The 22,567-nt window shown below is 42.2% G+C and overlaps 1 long non-coding RNA gene across 1 annotated transcript in view; it reads left to right on the forward strand.

Annotated features, from left to right (window-relative positions):
* The first annotated feature begins 1,495 nt into the window (after positions 1-1,495).
* Positions 1,496-22,567, forward strand: part of LOC114549530 (uncharacterized) — an 89,401-nt gene continuing 68,329 nt past the window's right edge. The window contains exon 1 of the long non-coding RNA XR_003691561.1: positions 1,496-1,931. This is a non-coding gene — a long non-coding RNA (uncharacterized LOC114549530). The remainder of the gene's footprint in view (positions 1,932-22,567) is intronic.

Here is a 22,567-nt window from a genome sequence, read left to right on the forward strand (position 1 = left end):
TTTAATGTCTAAGTTGTCCTGTCCATTAAAAGCCTAAAATGCTAAAAAAAAAAAAAAATCTTTAAAAATAATAACAATCTTGGCATGGCACAAACATGAACTACCACCCTTAAAAAAGGCATCAAAACAGGTTTGAATTGATGCAGCTGTGTCTTGGTTTTGATCAACAGATGGCGCTGTGCAGTCAGTATATTGAGTCCATTTGCTGCTTACAGGGAGTGAGCCTGAGGGCTTGGAGCAGTGGAAAGGGATGGTTCAGCACCAAAACTATTTGTGACAACCTCGAGAGAGACATCAAGGGCAACCCTGCAGTCTGTTCCAGTGTGTATCTTGCCATTTGCAGGAGCACACCACCAGTGAATTATTCATGCCAGCGCTGACACGGGAACCTAGATCAGGTTTACACTGTCACACTGATCCCCACAGTGCTCGAGAATGTGGATGAGACAGCAGAGGCAGGGAAAGATTGCTTGTGCACAGTATGCATATAAATGCATATACATACACATTTAATCATCTTTAGGGAAATCAATCCCACTGATGTAGAATAGAGTATTTCTGTTGCTAAGCAGAAAATGAAAGACATTATCTGTTGTTTGGTGTGTGTCTGTGTCAGAGAGAGGAGGCAAATGCCATGCAACAAAAAACATCTGCTGCATGTTTGAATACTGAGCCTGCTGATGCACCAGGAAAATATCATGCAGTTACTATAAATAATTCCTAGAAAATGGTCACACTAGAGATAAAATTTACTGTGGATGGATTACAATAATTGCAGTTTCTTTTTTATCTGTGCACTCCCCTCACTGGTTTGAGGTAGTATAATGAAGATAGATGGCCCACCTACGCACTGAGAAGACTTTATGACTGTGCAGTTGCCCTCATGCATTAGGAAGAAGCAGGATGTGTGGGACTCCTGGCTGCAGGCCATTATCACACTCCCACGTGCACAGCAGCCAAAAAGGGGAACTCTGAGATAGAAAAATGGGAAAAGGAAAAGTTGGTTTCAAATCTAATAAGATTGTCGAATGCGCACCAATTTTTGCCTGATGTACCCCCACAGCCCTGTCAGATGAACTAAAGTGCCCCTTCATCGACAACACCCATCCAAATGTTCAAAGGTGATTTTCAGGTGGATGTAGCGCTGTCAATTTTGTTTAAACAATAATATTTTTCTCAGTCAGTTTGCTCAAGTTTGCATTTAGCCTACCTCTTGGAATGGCAGAAACTAGTTAACTAACTATTTCAAGATTTCAACCGTTTTACTTTTAGCTATTTAGGCTCAGGCTTAGCCAGATTGAGCACATGCCTACCCAATCAAATAAGGGATTGTTGTTGTGTGTTAATATGTTTGGATTTTTTAACGATTTGTTCTCGGGAGATGTTGCTAGTATATTCTGGCCAATTAAAAGTCCAGAATAACAGTGTGGGCGGAGTTGACCTTTGACCTGTTGCATGTTATAAAGTTTGTGTGCGCTGTATGGTCGCTGTCGATGCATAAATATTCCGAATTTGCGATAAATTAAAAACTACTAAATTATATTAATATGCCAAAGCAAATACCCATCCAAACATTAGGAGGAAGAAGTAAACTAAACAATTGAGGATTTGTCTTAAATGAAGCTAAAGCAGCAGGCTTTACCGCCAGCATATGTGTGTTAACGTTAGCTGAAGCACAAAATACAATAGGGAAATTCTTCATGGGGTCGTTGCCAAACTTCCAGTGACATCTTGCAGTGTGGAGGGACTGTTTTCTACAACAAATAGGATTAAGACGCTTCTCCGGTCATCAATGGACAACTTAACTTTACTGTCACTGGAACATGAGCTGGCAGATTAATTGGATTAATGAAGAAATCATCTCCATATTCAACAACAAGCTCTACACCGCCTGCACCTTGATGTGAACTGGCAGCCTAAAGTCACCCACGGTAAGATAAAACGCTACTTTGATGCCCGTCGTGGGCCATGAATGACAATAATGGTCATTATAAATTAAAGTGATGCGGTAACTGAAAGGTGCATGTGTTTTGAGATTTTTGTAGCCTATTGTTTGTCACTAACGTTATGTGTTGGCTTTGCGTTGAGAGCGGTTAAGATTGTGATGTGAGTTTGTTTTGGTCTGGTTGGCTTTGTTGTTTAGGTCTGTCATTTTTTACTCTGAGAGTTTATCCCAGTAACGCCTCCTATTATGTCAAGCTTGTGCTCATGATCTGATAGTAATATTGATAGGCCTAAATAAAAGAAAAGTATTTTGTTGTTGTTTTGGTAGCACCAGAGTTGATTTGGGATAGCTGGATGATCATCGAAAATGTAGACTTTGAAAAACCGAACTAAATACCAAGGCCTGTTTTTCACATGCCTGCCCCTATTATGTTTTCTGCCACTGATTTATCAACTACTAGCTTTTTCACTTATGTAGCCTACTTTTTGATAACTATTGCAACCGTTCTTTTAGCTCACATTTTTAAACTATTTATCCATTACTTTTAGCTTTCTGCCAATTAATTTATGTTACTATAAGCTATTTCAACCATTTATCCATTCTTTAAACTGTTCAGCTATTTGTCGTAAATGGGATCATCTGTGTCACACAAGGATAACTTATTGTTGCCATTACGTTTTTACGCACTCATTCTGTTGTTCTGGCTACAGCTGATTTAATATGTGGATATACAGCATTTCTAAAACCAAATTGTAATTTCCATTTTTTCAAATTAGTTGAGCTACAATATTTCCACGTACCCTGTCAACCAAGTAGCCCCGGGAATCAGTTTCTTTTAACTGTCCACCGAGGATACCATGGCGTGACGTGGAATGTCAGTTTGCAGAAGCAGGTTAGGAATAGTATACTCCCAACTGGGTTTCATAATGAGGTGCCTGAAGAGTTGGCAGGAGACAGGGGGGGTAATTTAGAGAGCATGAAACGGAAGGATTTTCCCCCTGTGTTCACACTCCCCTAATCATTATTTTTCTTCTCTACTCTGTTTTGACCTCCATCTCCATTCCCTCTGTCTCATATTACTTTATTCATCCAGTATAGTCTGTCTGTCCTTCAGTAAAGGACTTGAGGAGCAAAAGAAAACAGTTTCCCATAAGGTTATTTTCTCAGATAGGGCAAACAGCAGCTAACTGGTTACCACCACATCTGTTTTTCCTATAGAAAGTCTGAAACTTAAGGCAAATGTGTATCCTTTTGAGATTGATGGTCAAGGAAACAACGTAATCGAGGACAGTTTACACGTGGTATGATAGCTACAGCCTTTTTAAACATGTATTTTCATTAGAGCTTCAGTATTCAGGTAAGATAAATACACAAGTTTACCCTTCTCTGAGCTCTCTGCTGTCTATTTCATTTCTTAAACCTGCATACATATTTGACTTACAGGCAAACCGATAATAAAATGCAAAATATGTGATAATCTTTTGAGTTATTTAAAAATGTGCTTATTCTGAGTGAAAGAGGACGCATAACTTGATTATTTAAAAATTAATTTAGTCAACCCTAACGTATAAATTACATCCTGTAGATTCAAATACATTGTGCAAAAATATAGTAATCTAAATAGGATAAGTTTTCCTTATAGAACTGAAGTAATTGCAATATTACAAATTACATGTTAAATGTTTGGACAATATTGATGTCTGAAGGACAGATGTCCATGGACAGACATGGTCTTAAAGTGTCCCATGTAACGACTACAATTAAATGGTGGACAGTCTTATTAAGAGAGGTCGGTGTCTAAAGGGGCCGTTAATCCTACCTAATTGGTCATAGATAATTGGACACAGAGTCTGTTGAATGCATTGTATCACAAAAAGATGAGCTATTGTAGCGTGCTACATAAAAAGGAGTTAGCTTTTGATCTTTAATAAAGCTGTGTGTGGAGCAGGGCACTAATACAACCAGCGTCCGGGGGTTTGAATCTCACTACAGCTGCTGGATTCACTCCTGGTATTGTAATGTGCTTTAGATAAGCTTCCACCAACTGCTCAAATAACTGATCTGATTTGAGCTCAAGCTGTCAACACAGGGACTTAGAGTGACCTATGTAGCTGGTATCTAAAAAGGGACCTTTCAGTAGGACTGTACTACTGGCAAATTAAATAAGAGTAAATCTTTCAGAGTATTGCATCATATTTCATCATTTAACAATGATGGATTGCAAGAGGGCGGGTTGTCAGCTCAGTGATCTTCTTGTGCACTCATTACTTGTTTGGACACGCTTTCCCATTCAAGTGAATGAGAAAGCATGTCCAAACTTTTGACTGGTAACTGTATATATTAAAAATAATTAACATAATCCTTCCAGAAATGGCAACTAGCAAAGATAAACCAAAGACCTAGAAGCACGAAATGTCAATCTACCCAAAACCTAAGAGTTACTTATCACTTGGATGGTTTCTTTTAGTTAAATCATCACACATAATTAGCAGGAGTGGCATGTATAGCTCTTGTAGTACTTTGGTCAAATAATACTTCCTTTACATTTGTAGTTTCTTCTAACCTAGATAGTACAGTATTACAGCCATATATTTGTCAACTGTTAATATGATAACTATTATATTACATCTGCAACTGTTAATCTAATCTCTCAACTGATTTCCTGATTTCAATAAAGGAATATTCTTTATTTCCATAAAAACAACAGGATTTCCAGCTATTTATGTAGACAGACGTAACTGTTCGAACCTTTTAAGTCCACTGTGACTGTGTATATTATTTTCTGACCAATGATGGAGGAAAAATGGGACATTATTTGGAGATTATATTCTGAAACATTTCTTGACCTTTAGGTTAATCCTAAAGTAATTAAAGTGTCTAATGAATGTCCTCAAAATGCCATACTCCTTCAAATATGTTTATATATTGTGGCATCATAATTTCTTCTCAAAAGTACGAATTGACCTCAGAGATTTGCAACAAGTTACAGAACCGTCTTCAGGACCCAGTGTTGCATCCAGGCTTAAGGTTTCTATCTATTACATTGTTCAAATCTGAATATAAAATGAAAAATACATCACACATAGAGTGAGATGGGAGATGGAAGGAGAGGCCAAAAGAGTGTCATTTTGGGCAGAATCACTTGTTCAGACACTGGTTCACATTGGGTGTTTTAGTTTTAATACAGACATAGAATCAGTTTTCATTTGATCTTTTAATTTGTTTTTCAAAAGTGATTGGTTTATTAAATGCTTAAAATCCTTTTGCCCCTCACATGATCATCCTGTAACACACATACTGTTTAGGTTGACACTATTTCACCATCTATCTTAAGCACTCGGAATGTGACCAGAAACATTAAGTTATTCTGATCACTATTTTGTTATCTAAAATGACATCGTCATGCCAGCCTGAGCCACAAAGGAGTAGAAGCCAGTGACTTCTCATCATCGTAATCTGCCTGTCTTGCAGGCTCAGAGACTTTGTACTGCTCACTCATTATGTGCTGGAGAGGCTACAGCTGCAGCAACTGTCACCCCTGTATCTACGCTTAAAGCTGTGGGTCATTGGTCATCAGCTGCTTCGGAACGTTAGCTTTGCCCTAAAGCTCAAGATATCCTTACTGATGAAAATTCCATGAGCCGTAGCTCTATACTGTAACTGTAACTGCTACTAATTGAACTGGAGTTGAAAAACACAGTTTTATGCACAGAAAAAAAACCGTTTGGTAAACCGTAAATAGAGTCACAGTCATAAAGTTTTAACGTAGCAAACACTGTTGGTAAATATTAACAATGGAAAGGCCCATTAGCCATAGCTATTGATCGTAATGCTGTAGTCATACTGATAGCACTTGATACTTATCATATTGCAATATAAAACATGCTAATATACTGTATTTATATGTTGTACACTAAATAAAGTCTCCAGTCTGTAGACAACATCACTCTTGACAGGATCAACCTAACTGTGCTCTGTTGTACTGTACCTCTCTACTCTCAATTAAGCAGCTTAAGTTTTGACAATTATGTTGCTAAGAACATATACAGTACAAAAGTACAAAACCACCGCAGCCATGACTCCTTATTTAGAGTCTAGATATGATACTCAGCTGTCCGATGACAAAAAGCTAACTTGTTAACCCCACTTTAGCTACAGAATATCTAGTTAGCTATTGTAGCTAACTGCATAGATATCTACTTCTGTGGCAACTTGCTGTCTAACCAAACCATAGTTATTAAAGACCCAGGTTGAAAACTACCAGATTGGTCAACTGTATATCCCTGCTGTATTTACTCAGAACGTATTAAAATGCACAAGGTAAGGTGCCTCGGTTGACTTCCAAACTCTGCTCCAAACATCACTTCAAAATAGTTGTCTGACTGGAGAGTGTGGTACTGTAATCTATCTCCAATTGTTAGGTGAGATAAGTACACCTTCCAGTAATACTCCAGTGATGAAGTGATCACCCAGAGGTGATGACACAGTTCACTGTCAACATCCCAATCTGCCTCTCTACATCAGGTAGGAGCAGCACAGACGAGAATAGCGAGAGGCGTGTCGTTATGCAAGATCAGAAGAAAATCTCCATATGTTAATACTTGATTTAAATTCTATTTCTGTTCCACACACTCCCACAAAACACAGGGACAAGACTTGCAGAGCCTCGAGAGGACTGTTATTCTCTGTGGGCCTTTGGATGACTTGTCAGGATTTCAGTAGTCATCTGGGTGGAAAATAAAACAAAGCAGGCAGGCAAACAAACAAGCAACAACAGGGAGTCTTAATTTCCATGAGATAATGACCTTCACTGGAAATATAAAGGTCACTATGTTTTTGCTTTTTAGGAACCAAGACAATGGCACCAAATTAGGGCTGGGCGATATGGAGAAAATGAAATAGATATTATAAATAAGATATTTTTGACCAAATACCTCAATATCGACACCGCAACGATATTGTAGCGTTGACTTACACAATGAGATTTTTGATAAATAATCATCAGTAATGTGAATATAATGACTAAGTGTAAAGGCAAATAATTCAGTAAGTAAGCTGTAATGCAGCCTTTAAAACCAGGAAAAGACAACACTTATGCCATATTACGATATCCAAAATCTAAGACGATATCTAGTCTCATATCACGATATTGATATAATATCGATATATTGCCCAGCTCTACACCAAACCTGCTTTGTATAGATTTATTAGCAGGAAAATCACACATAAGCATTGCATCTGTTTTATGGAAATTTAAACTATATATAAAATACAATGGATGGATCAACCATCAGGCTGAGCATATCAAGGAAACAGGTAAACTTGTCATGGCAGTTTAATCCCCCCAGGCTTACAAAGCTGCTCTGCTGTGAGGATCAATTCCCTGGGGTACAAAGGTCATCACTGACCCTGATATAATACAGTTCAGTGACCCATCCTTGTGCAGTGTCATGATCCTGATTGTAAGATAATCAGTGCAGCTGCAGCTTAGCCTTTGACAGTTTAAATTCCTTTCTTGTAAAGTGTAAAACCACTTATTTTTCTAGATTAAGGTTATAGTCACATATATGTTGTTTAACTGCTGGTTCAAAGTTGTCATTGGAGCAGAATTCTTATTAAGAGTGATCCTAAATACAAACCTCAAACACCTCTTTGTTATTAGAAACCACAGTTAAACCTGTAATGTAAATGAATGCCCCTTTTTTATAAAGTTTTTTTGGGGGATGGGGCATTATTAAAAACCTTGGTATCCATCACAAAATAAAAAATGCAGGTAATAAAATTTTAAAGTGATGTGTTCATCCTGCTAATGTGGAAACAAGACAAGAAACACCAATGTATTGTACTAATTTAAATTCTGATCTGATGATGGTGCTACGATGAAAAGTTAAAGGAACACGCAGACTTATTGGGACTTTAGCTTATCACAGTAACCCCCAGAGTTAGACAAGTTGATACATACCCTTCTCATCTCTGTGCGTGCTGTAACTCTGTCTGACGCCCCCAGCGCTAGCTAAGCCTAGCACAGATCCTGGAGGTAACTGGTTCCAACTAGCCTACTGCTCAGAATAAGTGAGAAAATAACGCCAACATGTTCCTATTTACATGTTGTGATTTGTATAGTCACAGGGTGTACAAATAATACGGTCATATGAGACACAGCCATCTTCTAACCGTATACAAACTGGGAACTATATTCTCAGAAAGGCGAAGCACTGCTACTTCTGCTACTTGGGCGGAGTGTTATGCTAGCAGCACCTGAAGCCCTGTGGTGAGGAGCAGAGAGTTCGCCTGGAGTTGGCTCAGAGTTGGAGTAATAGAGTCAACAATTACTAGATAGTAAAAGCATAGCGACCCAGTGTTTGTATGCTTTCTAATTTTTCCTCGTGCAGGCCAATGATGGAGACCACATAATGTGCCTGAGCGGTATACTGTATATTGTGTTTGCTGAGGCAGCACATATTACAAAATTGTATACTGATGGAAGCTGTCTGCTGTTCTGTAATAAACTTTGAAAGGTGTAAGGCTTGTTTGTAACTGCTGCCTTGCAGCCAAAATCTTGACTGTCCAGTAGAAGGAAGAACAGTACAGCAGGAGAACAGTACAGTACAGCAGAAGGAAAGTCAAAGTATGGAGCAGAAGCTAGGCAACAATCAAATGCCAATGCTACCTCAAATTTCAATGAAAAACTTAAGAAAGACAGAATTATCCTTTTCAAACCATTCTGTACTCCATAATAAATATCGACCTGCTGTATAATCCTGAACTAAAATATAAACTATTGATGCAGGTGCATGTTGTTGGGTAATTGTTTTAAAGTGCCAGAACAGCTCAGTGGGAATCAGTCAATCAGTTGGCTTGCTCTACATGGAGAAGGTCATCAAGCTGAGAGGGAATAGATTCAGCCGAGCGCATTCTGAAGAGGTTTCTATTTATAGTTTGTCATCATATATATGTCTAGTCAAAGTCCCACTGCTATCCCTGCAGAGTGTATATTAATGCAATATATTACACATACCCTAGCAGGCTTTTTGATATGTAGCTCGAGGTGTGTGTCAAATTTGGGTATTTACATAGACTGTACACATGTTCCACACAGAGTTTTTATTTATTCAATGTACACTGATACACACCTTGATAGTACCATGCGGGTAAGAAAAATGCCTCTGGGTGAAATGTTCTGTTCAGGATGGAAAGCTCTAGGCTAAGTTTCCTAAAACCTTCACTCTAACATCAGCTTTTGCTCCATTTAATCACACATATACAGGTGATTTTGGGAAACGTAGTCCTAAGCAGTACAGAAAGGGATGTTGCAGGTATAACTATTGAGGCTGGGATAAGTACAAAAACATATTCTAACACAAACACCAGCTAGACTTCATCATACATGGACCAGAACCAAATTTTCTTTTTAACTCTTTCTGTTAACTAATTTATTGATACAACAGTCAAATAATAAATTATAGTAATTATAATAATTAAGAAATCACAGACATGTCATATGATAAACAGGCTATTGCATTCTCTCCCCCCTCCCCCAACCCCATCACAACCCCTGGAGTTCCAACAGGTATGAATTTGTTTACATGCAAATGTCACACCATCGTCACTGTGCCGTCGCTTCCACCTGCCGTCTCTACACACAGTTGCAGAGCAACGTGGCGCTCACTAGGACTTCTCAACACGCTTCTTCTTCTGGAACTTCCTGAACTGGGACTGGATGGCGACAGCCGCCTTCTCGGTCTCCGGGTTTTCCATGTCAATGTCAAAGTCTTCTGGGACGTCCGTCTTGGACGCATCTGTAAAGAAAAGGAAATGATGGGTCACCGCAGTGTACAAAGATTGGTCTGAGTCACATGGCCAAGTTCCTTCCCTTGGACAGCATTGTCCAATCATAACTTAGCAACTGTAACAAGGCACGGCAGTCCTGTCAATCTTTGGATTTGTCCAAATGCTGAAGTGGGGTACATTTGGCTCTAGTAAGAGTGATACTAAATAAAGACTTTGGAGGGTGTCTTTTCTGCCTGTACAAAACCAAAAACAGAACAGCAAACTGTAAGGAATGGATTGAACAGTGTTTCTTAGCTCTAATGCAGGGGTCTTCAACCTTTCTTCATCTAAGGGCTACTTTAAAATATTGAAAGTGGCCAAGAGCTACTTTCATCACATAACTTACATTTATTTACATGAGATACATAAGACGAACAAAGCTACTGTTTGCTGAAATTGCAATACCCAAAGCATATACAAAATCTTAACTCCACATCAAGGTTCATGACTATTTTACACTTACATTTTTACATTTAAACTTACATTTTTAGTTATCACATGTTTAGGCCTAACTAGCTCTACAAAAACACACTGCAATACAAAAAAAAAGCAGTTTCATTATTTGAATGTCTTCTACATGGATCATCAGATGAGGATGGTAACTTTGCACGAATCATGCAGCTTCAGCCTCAAGTCTTTTTTTCAGCTCTTGCAGTCTTGCATTTGTCTCCCTGGTCAAAAGCCAAAGCATGAATTGATCTCCAGTTCTTATTGCCCTCTGGAGCTCAGCCAACACTGACCAAGAGGACACAAATGTAATCCCAGTAAAAACTGATACGAGCTGGTTTCAGCAAGCATTAGGAAAGAAGAGCTTTCATCTCCTGGTCAATGAAATCCTAAAGATCGTAGAAATACAGAAGAATATTGAAACTCTTAAAAAAGATCATTTACCCATGAACTGACCTCAGAAAATTTATGTTTTACCTCTCTACCTGGACATAGTGTGATTATATTGTGACTTGACCTGGTTTTAAACAGGAAATACAATACAGTATATGATTGCAGGTATTTTAAAAATGCATAACATGTAGGCTACATTTGTAAATATGTAACATGTTTGTTTTTTTACGCTGCAAAGGCTTGTTTACATATTAAATTGACTGTTAACATGAAAGCATCATTATCCACACATTATTTCTATGATGCAGGCAAATACAAGCAAAATATGTATTTTTAAAGTAGGAAACATTTCATTAATGCGTAAAAGTGTGTAGTAAAATACTTCCATGACCACTTAATCCTTTACACATAAGCCAAGAACAGCAATTGTAGGAGCATCATGCAAAATACACCAATCGGTGGTGTTCCTGATTTTCGTCTTTTATTGACTAAAATTGTGTAATCTGCTAATTCTTTGCTGTAGCGCAGGAACATGCTGCTGAAAGGACCGCAACAGAGCTGTAAGCTATAATGAAGCAGGGATATTCAGTACTTCGAAAGGCCAAGACAAGCTAACATTTACCCAAGCAGGTTTCACTGTGGCTCAAACGTCTGTCTGCGACAGCTTAAGTCACCAGGGATAACAATCAGGAAACACGTGTTTCTCTGGCTTGGAGAAAACTGTGATCCTTGCACTGCTTTTACATACATGATGATTATGACCGACTTATGTTGTTTATTTATATATACACTGTAGCTACTTCTCCGTGAACCATCACCTTATCGTGGTGGAGAGGTTTGTGTGTCTCTGTGAACCTGAGGGCTGTGTTGTCTGGAGCTTTGTGCTCCTGGTAGGGTCTCCCAAGGCAAAGTGGTCTCAGGTGAGGGGCCAGACAAAGAATGGTTCAAAAACCCCAATGAAGAAGCAAGGTAGAGATGGAGTGACCCTGCCCGGAGGAAGCCCGGGGCCCCCGTCTGGAGCCAGGCCCAGACGGCGGGCTCGTCGGCGAGCGCCTGGTGGCCGGGTTTGCCACGGAGCCCGGCCGGGCACAGCCCGAACAAGCTACGTGGCTCCCATCTCTCCAGCCCATGGGCCCACCACCTGTGGGAGGAACCGTTGGGGTCGGGTGCGATGCCACATGGGTGGCAGTGAAGGTCAGGGGCCTCGGACGGACCAGACCCGGGCGGCAGACGCTGGCTCTGGGGACGTGGGCGTCACCTCTCTGTGGGGGAAGGAGCCGGAACTGGTGCGGGAGGTGGGCGCTACGGTTAGATCTGGTGGGGCTTACCTCTACGCACAGTCTCGGTTCTGGAACCATACTCCTGGATAGGGGTTGGACTCTTTTCTTCTCCGGAGTTGCCCAGGGTGTGAGGCGCCGGGCGGGTGTGGGGATACTCACAAGCCCCGGCTGGCGCCGCTGTGTTGGAGTTTACCCCGGTGGACGAGAGGGTCGCCTCCCCACGCCTGCGGGTTGTGGGGGGAAAACTCTGACTGTTGTTTGTGCATATGCACCAAACAGGAGTTCGGAGTATTCGGCCTTCTTGGAGACCTTGACTGGAGTCCTGTATGGGGCTCCAGTGGGGGACTCCATTGTTCTGCTGGGGGACTTCAACGCACACGTGGGCAATGATGGAGACACCTGGAGGCGTGATTGGGAGGAACGGCCTCCCTGATCTAAACCAGAGTGGTTGTTTGTTGTTGGACTTCTGTGCTAGTCATGGATTGTCTATAACGAACACCATGTTCGAACATAGGGATGCTCATAAGTGTACCTGGTACCAGAGCACCCTAGGCCGAAGGTCAATGATCGATTTCATAATCGTTTCATCTGATCTGAGGCCGTATGTTTTGGACACTCGGGTGAAGAGAGGGGCAGAGCTGTCAACCGATCACCATCTGGTGGTGAGTTGGGTCAGGGGTGGGGAAGACTCTGGACAGACCTGGTAAGCCCAAGCGTGTAGTGCGGGTAAATTGGGAACGTCTGGAGGAGGCCCCTGTCCGACGGACTTTCAACTCACACCTCCGGCGGAGCTTTTTCGTGCATCCCTGTGGAGGCTGGGGGCATTGAACCCCAGTGGACAATGTTCAAAGTTTCCATTGCTGAAGCTGCGGCGAGGAGCTGTGGTCTTAGGATCTTAGGTGCCTCAAGGGGCGGTAACCCACGAACACCGTGGTGGACACCAGTGGTCAGGGAAGCCGTCCGACTGAAGAAGGAGTCCTTCGGGATATGTTATCTCGGAGGACTCCGGAGGCGGTTGCAGGGTACCGAAGGGCCCGAAGGGCTGCAGCCTCTGCCGTGAAAGAGGCAAAGCAGCGGGTGTGGGAGAAGTTTGGAGAAGACATGGAGAAGGACTTTCGGTCGGCACAAAGTGTTTCTGGAAAACTGTTCGCCACCTCAGGAGGGGGCGGGGAACCATCCAAGCTGTGTACAGTAAGGATGGGACACTGTTGACCTCCACTGAGGAGGTAATAGGGCGGTGGAAGGAGCACTTTGAGGAACTCCTGAATCCGACTAATACGCCCTCTATGTTAGAGGCAGAGCTGGAGGATAACGGGGATTGTCGTCGATTTCCCAGGCGGAAGTCACTGATGTAGTCAAACAACTACACAGTGGCAAAGCCCCGGGATTGATGAGATCCGTCCAGAAATGCTCAAGGCTCTGGGTGTGGAGGGGCTGTCCTGGTTGACACGCCTCTTCAACATTGCGTGGAAGTCTGGGACGGTGCCAAAGGAGTGGCAGACTGGGGTGGTGGTTCCTCTTTTAAAAAAGGGGGACCAGAGGGTGTGTGCCAATTATAGGGGTATCACACTTCTCAGCCTCCCTGGTAAAGTCTACTCCAAGGTGCTGGAAAGGAGGGTTCGGCCGATAGTCGAACCTCGGGTTGAGGAGGAACAATGCGGATTCCGTCCTGGTCGTGGAACAACGGACCAGCTCTTCACTCTCGCAAGGATCCTGGAGGGAGCCTGGGAGTATGCCCAACCGGTCTACATGTGTTTTGTGGATTTGGAGAAGGCGTATGACCGGGTCCCCGGGAGATACTGTGGGAGGTGCTGCGGGAGTATGGGGTGAGGGGTCTCTACTCAGGGCCATCCAATCTCTGTATGACCAAAGTGAGAGCTGTGTCCGGGTTCTCGGTAGTAAGTCGGACTCGTTTCAGGTGAGGGTTGGCCTCCGCCAGGGCTGCGCTTTGTCACCAATCCTGTTTGTAATATTTATGGACAGGATATCGAGGCGTAGTCGGGGTGGGGAGGGGTTGCAGTTTGGTGGGCTGGGGATCTCATCGCTGCTCTTTGCAGATGATGTGGTCCTGATGGCATCATCGGCCTGCGACCTTCAGCACTCACTGGATCGGTTCGCAACCGAGTGTGAAGCGGTTGGGATGAGGATCAGCACCTCTAAATCGGAGGCCATGGTTCTCAGCAGGAAACCGATGGAATGCCTTCTCCAGGTAGGGAATGAGTCCTTACCCCAAGTGAAGGAGTTCAAGTACCTTGGGGTTTTGTTCGCGAGTGAGGGGACAATGGGCGGGAGATTGGTCGGAGAATCGGGCGCAGCGGGTGCGGTATTGCATTCAATCTATCGCACCGTTGTGGACGAAAAGAGAGCTGAGCCAGAAGGCAAAGCTCTCGATCTACCGGTCAGTTTTCGTTCCTACCCTCACCTATGGTCATGAAGGCTGGGTCATGACCGAAAGAACGAGATCCAGGGTACAAGCGGCGAAATGGGTTTCCTCAGGAGGGTGGCTGGCGTCTCCCTTAGAGATAGGGTGAGAAGCTCAGTCATCCGTGAGGAGCTCGGGAGAGCCGCTGCTCTTTGCGTCGAAAGGAGCCAGTTGAGGTGGTTCGGGCATCTGGTAAGGATGCCCCCTGGGCGCCTCCCTAGGGAGGTGTTCCAGGCACGTCCAGCTGGGAGGAGGCCTCGGGGAAGACCCAGGACTAGGTGGAGGGATTATATCTCCAACCTGGCCTGGGAACGCCTCGGGATCCCCCAGTCGGAGCTGGTTAATGTTGCTCGGGAAAGGGAAGTTTGGGGTCCCCTGCTGGAGCTGCTCCCCCCGCGACCCGACACCGGATAAGCGGACGAAGATGGATGGATGGATGGATGGATGGACACTGTAGCTAATGTGAAATCATTTTCATTATCAGTCCCTGTTTAGCCATTTACCAGTCTGCACTGACTGACATTAATGATTCTCACGCTGAGATGAAACCTAATCATCTGTTAGCTGTTTTAACCTTTTTTAATTTTTCTCTCTCTTAATTGTTTCTCTGCAAAGCTCAGCATGGGGGCTCTTCCATTTATTTGCCTTGCAACGCTCCTGCAAAGGATTGACCTGCTTGAGTTTGATCAGCAGAGCCTACTGTAGATAAACACACATGACAGAGCAAGGGGGAGAGGGAGAGAGAGGGGGGGGGGGGGGGTGCCAAAAGCAGTAAAGCAGAGAGGCGACTCATGTATTGACTGTGCAGCTAATCCTTGGGTTCCCTTGAGACTGAGCTTGAGTGCCTCTCTCTTGCTGTTCAAGGGGGAAAACACTAACTGCTGTGTCAAGACGAGCTTTGAATCCTGCATTAATTGATATTGAATTTTCCAACGCTCTAATGCCTGCTGCTTTCGTCCCAGCAGCATTAGCTATTGAACTGTACCCTCCGCCATGTCAACACCAGACATGCTCATAATCTTTTGTAATACAAGCTGGTGACATTTTTTTTTTTTTTTTTTTTTTTTTAAAAGATGTCTAGATTGTCCGCGTGGAGAGTGGAGGCACGTACGCAGGATGTGATCCAGTGCTGTCTTCAAGTGCTGGAAGGAATATTGTAGTTTTGACAACAGGAAACGTGCAGCTCAAGGAAGTAATGAAAGAAGTTTCATTTATTGTAGTCGGAGACATTTCTGACCATTTACAGCCGACAGTGATACAGTAATGAGGTCAGATGCTTCTACCAGAGTGCTTGTCAGGTCGTCAGAGCAACGTCTGAAACAGTTTTCCTTCTGACGTGGTCAAGCGACACATCGTTCAAACTAGTTTGGTTTGATAATATCCCAGACTCTAGATTCGTCAGAAAAGGCTCCGCTCTGTGAGGGAGGTCTCAAAGAATTCAAGCGACAACAAAGATTCTGCTGGGAGGACAAGTACCCCCGCCACAAAAGTAAATGAACATTAAATCTTAGTTAAATCAACAATACCAAAAATGCAGAATATAGGGAGGAGGTTGGGGTGGTGGAGGGAGCTGCGTCACCTCGGGCATTAGTGCATCAGCAGGGTTATGGTCAGAAATGTTATGTATGGTCACCACGCAGCTGTGAAAGAGCCAGTGATCATGAAACATGAATGGCAATCAGCTAATGGAAGCGCCACTTGAGCGCCCTGCCTGACGCTACTGTGTCTCGTGTGCATGTCTGGAGGGAAAAATTGTTTCATCAGCACTACAAAAGAGTGTTTATTTTTTACAACTTTACATGGTTTATTTTCACAATATTCTTAAGTTTGATGGAATTTCTTCTTTCAATCTGACAATGCAGCACATAGTAACGTTTGATTTCTAAAATGCAAGCACAAAGTAAACTTCTTTGACTTTTATGAACATCATGTCTTTTTTTATATTAGTTTTTCTAAAATTATACTTAAAAAAAAATCCCAATATATCGCCTTAGGCACAGTATTGCAATATATTGAATCGTGACCCATGTATCGTGATACGTATCGTTTTGCCAAATTCTTGCCAATACACAGCCCTACAAATCAGTGAAAATACTTTGGCATCAATCTGGTTTTTGATCTTCGAAGTTTTAAGAGGGATCGCTTCAAAGCAGCATTTCTTCCATGTTGTGTATCAGTACAATTGTCTGCAAATTAATTTAGTTTTGAGTCAGGTATGTGCTGTACATGTTTTTGTAACCACACAATCTAATCAAGTCCAGTTAAATATTTCAGTGGAATTATTCATCTAAAAAAAAACATGTCTTTATCTTCACGAAAATGCTTTGAGTCCTGAGGGCAGATTTTCATCAATTTTTACAAGACAGGAGGCAGTGGCTGAATGTGACAAAGATGGATCATTCTCTTCAGTTCAAGGATTTCTCTCTTCCTCCACACACACACACACACACACACACACACACACACACACACACACACACAGACACACACACACACGCACACAGTACGGATTACAAACCTATTTCCTCTGGCAGCAGTTTCAGTGTCCCTGTCTTCCCCATAATATGAGTGTTATATCTGCTGTCAGAGTGGCAGTCTGGATCATCTTGACTGTGCTTTTCAGCGAGGAAGTAAAATGTATTTATTTATGGTGTTGGTGTGTGGCATCTGCTCGAAAAGAAGCCTACATGCTTCTAGGGTTGGGGCTAAATGGGTTTCTTCAGACATGACTTTCCTGCATGTTGCCAACTTTATCTATAGTTTGGATGGAATGGGTTCATAAGTGACAAGATAAGACCATCCTTGGTTGGCTGTGTTTCAAAATATATTTTTAAAGCTGCTCTGAAGACCAGTGAAAGCTGGGATGTCTTATTGATTTCACTGCTTAAAACCAGTTGAGCCATGAGAGGGATTTGTGGAAGCGTAGGACGAGAGGCATTAAAGAAGGACTTTTAGACCTTGAGACAAGAAAGACAGATTGTGGAAAGAAAAGTGAGACTCTGTATTAAAGTGTTCTAAACGGTATGTGGACATCTGTTTGGGCTTAAGATGCTGGAGTCATGCGTGATGTTTGTATATGTGTCACTAAAATGTCCCTTGCTGCACATTTGCTATGTTACTCTTAAGGTGTGTTCAGATCAAAGCAAAGTTATCTTTTTGCGCGGCGCAATTGCATACAAAGTCGATGCAAAGATGTGTCCGCGAGTTGAAATGTTTCGACTCGAGCAAAAGTGATTGCGTTCCCCTGCCAGGAACCAAGACACCGCGGAAGACTTCAGCGGTTGCGGTTACATTCGGTCTCGACATACTATAGTATTTACACACTCATACTGACCAACAGACTCACGCACTGGCCACGGTTACATTCGGTAGCCTGGTGCGGTCTCCTCATCACAGTAACTACCATGTAGCAACATTCACTTCTAACATTTAACATAACCACCAAGATAACATTACGTGTATTTGTATGTGATAAACTTTCCCCTTGGTAATGTAGCCTATGAATTTCCATGAACACAATTCTAAAATGCACAAGACATAAAGGCTTCTGCTATCGGTTGATAACTCAAACTTGCCGAGAACCTAGACACCCGTTTGATTACATAGACTCATGCATTATGCACGGTTACGGTCTCTTTCAGTAGCCTGGTGCACGGTCTCCTGGTGACAGCCTACCTATCACGTAACAAACATTTAACTTAACTACTAAGATAACATGACGTGCATTTGTATGGGATATCCATCTGTAATATAGTCTATGAATTTGTATGTACACAATCATCTAAGATGCACGAGAAATAAAGGCTTCTGGGATCGGTTGATAAGTCAAACTTGCAGAGAACCTAGACACCTGTTTGAATATAGACTCATGCAGTACCCTCGGTTACGGTCCTTACGGTCTCGTTCAGTAGCCTGGTGCGCGGTCTTCTTGTGACAGCCTAGCCTAGCTACCACATAGCAACATTCACTTCTCTAACTACACACACACATACTTAACATAACTACCAAGATAACATGACATGTATTTGTATGTGATGTACTTCCCCATTGATAATGTGTGAATTGCCATGAACACAATCTTCCAAGATGCACCAGAAACAAGGCTTGGTTAATAACTCAAACTTGCCGAAAACCAAGACACCGCTTATTACATTAGACTCGAGGGGGTCGGCCGGTTGCACGGTTACATTCGGTCTCGTTCAGTAGCTTGGTGCGCGGTCTAGGTAGCTCATTTCCTGATTGATTCTACCACCACCACTCCAGTGGAGGTGCTAATGAGCTAGATTACTACACACACAGAGAAGAATACCACCTACACATACAACGGCACGAATGAAATAAAAGAAAAAAACAGGAGTGAGTCGGTTCATTGCGGTTCATTGACGTATGGCACTCGAGTCTCCCGGTTCAGTGACAAGAGTCGGGTTAATTAACCGGCTCTTCGGTCAGTTCGTCAACACTACTGTACATCTGTTGAGCCAGACTAAGATTCTCCTAACGTCACTGAGAATTTTAAATGGAGGACAAACTTATTGTTGCCAATTGTAGGCACCCGGAGCTTTACAGCTCAACATCAGTACTGTACAGAGACTGAACAAAATGGGAGAGGGCTTGGAGAAAAGACCTAGCCATAGAACTACATGGTAATTTCTGAAGTGTGTGTGTGTGTGTGTGTGTGTGTGTGTGTGTGTGTGTGTGTGTGTGTGTGTGTGTGTGTGTGTGTGTGTGTGTGTGTGTGTGTGTGTGTGTGTGTGTGTGTGTGTGTGTGTGTGTGTGTGTGAGAGTGTGTGTTTGGGTTTATTTATGTGTGTAGGTGAGTCATTGTGTGAAAGGAAAATATCAGCGACCCCTCAGGCCTTGAAACACCAGAGGGGCAGCAAAAGAGACCAAAGCAATCAATACACATACACATCAATGGCTGGTTCTGTATTAATTGCTACTGTGTGCTCGGTTTTTCACAACGTGTCGACTTTTTATTTTGCTTTGGCGAGGAAACGTCTGTGTAACCTACTTGGATGTGGTCACACATTTGGAAAAAAACGTGGGATGTTCAAAAGACAAACAGAGGAAATGTGTGGTTCCAGCTCTTTCTAGCACTGAAAGCTTCTGAAACAGCGATTACAGTGTGCATTTACTAACAATATCTGACAGAATAAGACAAATTCATCATGGCTATAATTGAGTACAGTAAAGCTAATTAAAAAAAGTGTGTGGAAAATGGGTCGTCTTCACTTTTGAGAGCTTGTTGCAAGCCAATTATAAAAAGGTTGACTTTGATCTCTGAGGTGAGCAAATTTGAAATTACACTTGTGCCTGTTTGAACCGAGGGGGGAGGTGCTGTTGGAGTAGCAGTTTCCACATTGTTCTTTAACAATACTCTGCAAGCATAACCTGTCCATAAAGGCATGGAGAAGTTTTCATCTGTGTGCAAGCAGATGATATTTCACATACTGTATGATAGCATCATACCAAAGGATTACGAGTGCTAGTTTGTAGAGTATGATGTTGAGCTCTAGTAAGCCTGTGCGTCCCCAGCTGTTGCACTGACTGAGAACAAGCACAGTCTGTGTTGTGCTTGGTCTCATAAGGTCAGTGAACAAATGGAGCATATGGCCCACACACATAAACCTCTGGACTCCAACCATGTCAACCAATGTCACCGAAGATTACTTTTTAGTGGCGGACAGGAGTCTGTGAGGGTGTTTGAATGGAGGTAGTGGAAAGTAACAAAGTACACACACTCAAGTACAGAAAGTACAGTGTGCATTTCTTGAGTATTTTTTATTTTGGTCTCAAATCACCTAAAACGGCATAAACAAAAAAAATGCCATGTCACTAATTAAGGGCGGGGGGAAAACGTTAAAGAAAGGTGAAATTACCTGCACTTTGATAGCTTTAACGTAGCATAATGTACATTTTTACAGCACTTAGACCATTAACACAACAACAAAGTCATTCCAAACTCGCCAATCTGCTGTTATGAGTTTCTAACACAAATGGGGGTTTCATTCACTCATTTATTGATTCATTTACATTCACAGTTGCTTTGACTCTACTCTTTTTTTGAGAGCTGTTAAGTTGCTGTCAATAAAATAGACACTTTCTTCCGATTTTTCAAATTAAAAGTCTCCAAGGAATGGGAGGGATTATATACCCTTTGAGTTGCTGGAAAACTTTTAATGTGAAACATTTTATTCCTTCCTGCATTGAGTTTCATTTATGGTAGCTTAACAGTGCTACCAGTTAACAGTTGCTAAAAAAAAAGGCAAAATGTCCGCAACAGTGAATACGCCCAACTTTTTTTTAAATAAAGAATAAACATCATCAACAACACTGAACGTCCCCTGACTCTGAATGTATCCAATACAGTTTGCATTTTGTGTCTGGAAGTAAACAGCACGATGCAGCACAAACAAGTTTGATAAACATTTAATCTTGGGCTTTTCTCTTTACAATAAACAATTCCATCCTCCAGCTTCCCAGTTAGTGCTGTTATCAGGCAAACAGACACTGCTGCCTGTCTGAGGTGCATCACAGTTGCATGTACTTGTACCCTGTGCTCAATGCATTCCAGTGAATATGAATACGTCTCTGTGTGGCTGTCCTTGAGCCTGTGAGAGGTTGTCTCTAAAGACTGTGTTGGGGGTATGCAGAGTGGGCGAGAGTCAATAGCATTACTCTCTCCTTCCTCGCCCTCCCTCTCTCTCTCTCTCTCTCTCTCTCTCTCTCTCTCTCTCTCTCCCTCCCAATCTCTCTTTACATTGAGAGGAGGCCTTTTTCCAGGCATCCAATTAATAGTCAAGGTCAGACAACAAAGGAGGTGTGTGTGTGTGTGTGTGTGTGTGTGTGTGTTGCACTGCACGCTGTGTACTTTCCTTCACTCCTTTTTATTAAGTGAATAAAAAGGTGGACCTGAATCCTACAGGCAATGAGAAATTAGTCTCCTGCAACACGGTGTTTCATCTGAGCCAACTGCTTGAGGTAATCTGGAACCCATAAATTGGTGTCTGTGAATAATGTTGCTGTACGCTTTTTAATAGGGAGATTAGTTTTTCAGACAGGGTCAGTGGTTGTGTGAACTTGGTTTAAAAATTCCTTCAATCCAGAATAATGTGGCTTTCCAGGCAGGTTACTGGCTGCATAAACCGAGGATTATTTGTTTTACGGTTTTTAAGAAATTTAAAAATCAAACAATATTTTTAGAGATTGCTTTAACTCTTTTGTAAAGCTATAACTTTATTCTTTTCTACATTTAATTTTGTGGCAACAGGAGGGTCAACGGTTCCTTTTTTGACCTCTTTAGATTGAGAGACTGTGAAGTTTCTAAAGCTGCATTGCTAACACTGGTCCCCTGAGGATCTATAGGCTAAAGGGCGAATACAATAAGTTAGGAAGACAGTTATGCTTTGTCCACCAGTTCAATTCATTGCATTGATCATTACAAAACTATCTTTTTACATCCGTATTTCTATGTCCAATAAGAACAGCTCTTTAGACAATCAAACACTTCATGCAAAATTCTGTGCGTTTGTGGAAGACCAATTTAATGCTAGCCCTACACTACTGACTAGGTTTCCTCTTTCCATTAATCAATTATGTATGTATGCATTGAATAAAGCACAGAGCACACTATTTTATAAAATCAAAATGGCTCATTCTTCTTGCTTCCATCTCAAACTGTGAAGTGGTGATGAGTCAGGGCCACACACCAAAGCACTGCCATGATTTAGAGGAGGTGAAGGCAGGGAAGATATTAGTTTTCTCGTTGAAGTCTTTATTTGCTTCGCTATGATAGTTTTAATGACAGAAAGCTCAACAATAAACATGATTTGAAATGCACTTGCATGGAGCTGATTTTTATTTCCCCCAGGACAGAACTGATATAGGCATTCTATCTCTGCTCAGGGAGGCAATCATCAGAGTTGGATTTACAGGAGATGATGGTCATCTCAGTTTTGGCTCCTTGTGTCCATGTTATTTTACCCAGCTGAGTCCGGACATTACAGCTAACCGTGATCCTCAGCTTTGTCAAGAGATTTATAGGAAAACTGTAAAGTGGTACAATATATAACCCCCTGTGTGAAACCCTAAACTATTAGCAAATTTGATTTGCTGTAAGGCATGATGCATGCTAAAGTCCTCCATTGCATTGTTCTATATTTTTGTTTTGAACAGTGAGTCATTACTGATGAACAATCATGTACAAGCTCAGAATGAATGGCACAGTTTTAGAGCTTGAGGGCATTACAT

The sequence above is a fragment of the Perca flavescens genome, chromosome 3 (genome assembly GCF_004354835.1).
Source record: "Perca flavescens isolate YP-PL-M2 chromosome 3, PFLA_1.0, whole genome shotgun sequence".
Classification (NCBI taxonomy): Eukaryota; Metazoa; Chordata; class Actinopteri; order Perciformes; family Percidae; genus Perca; species Perca flavescens.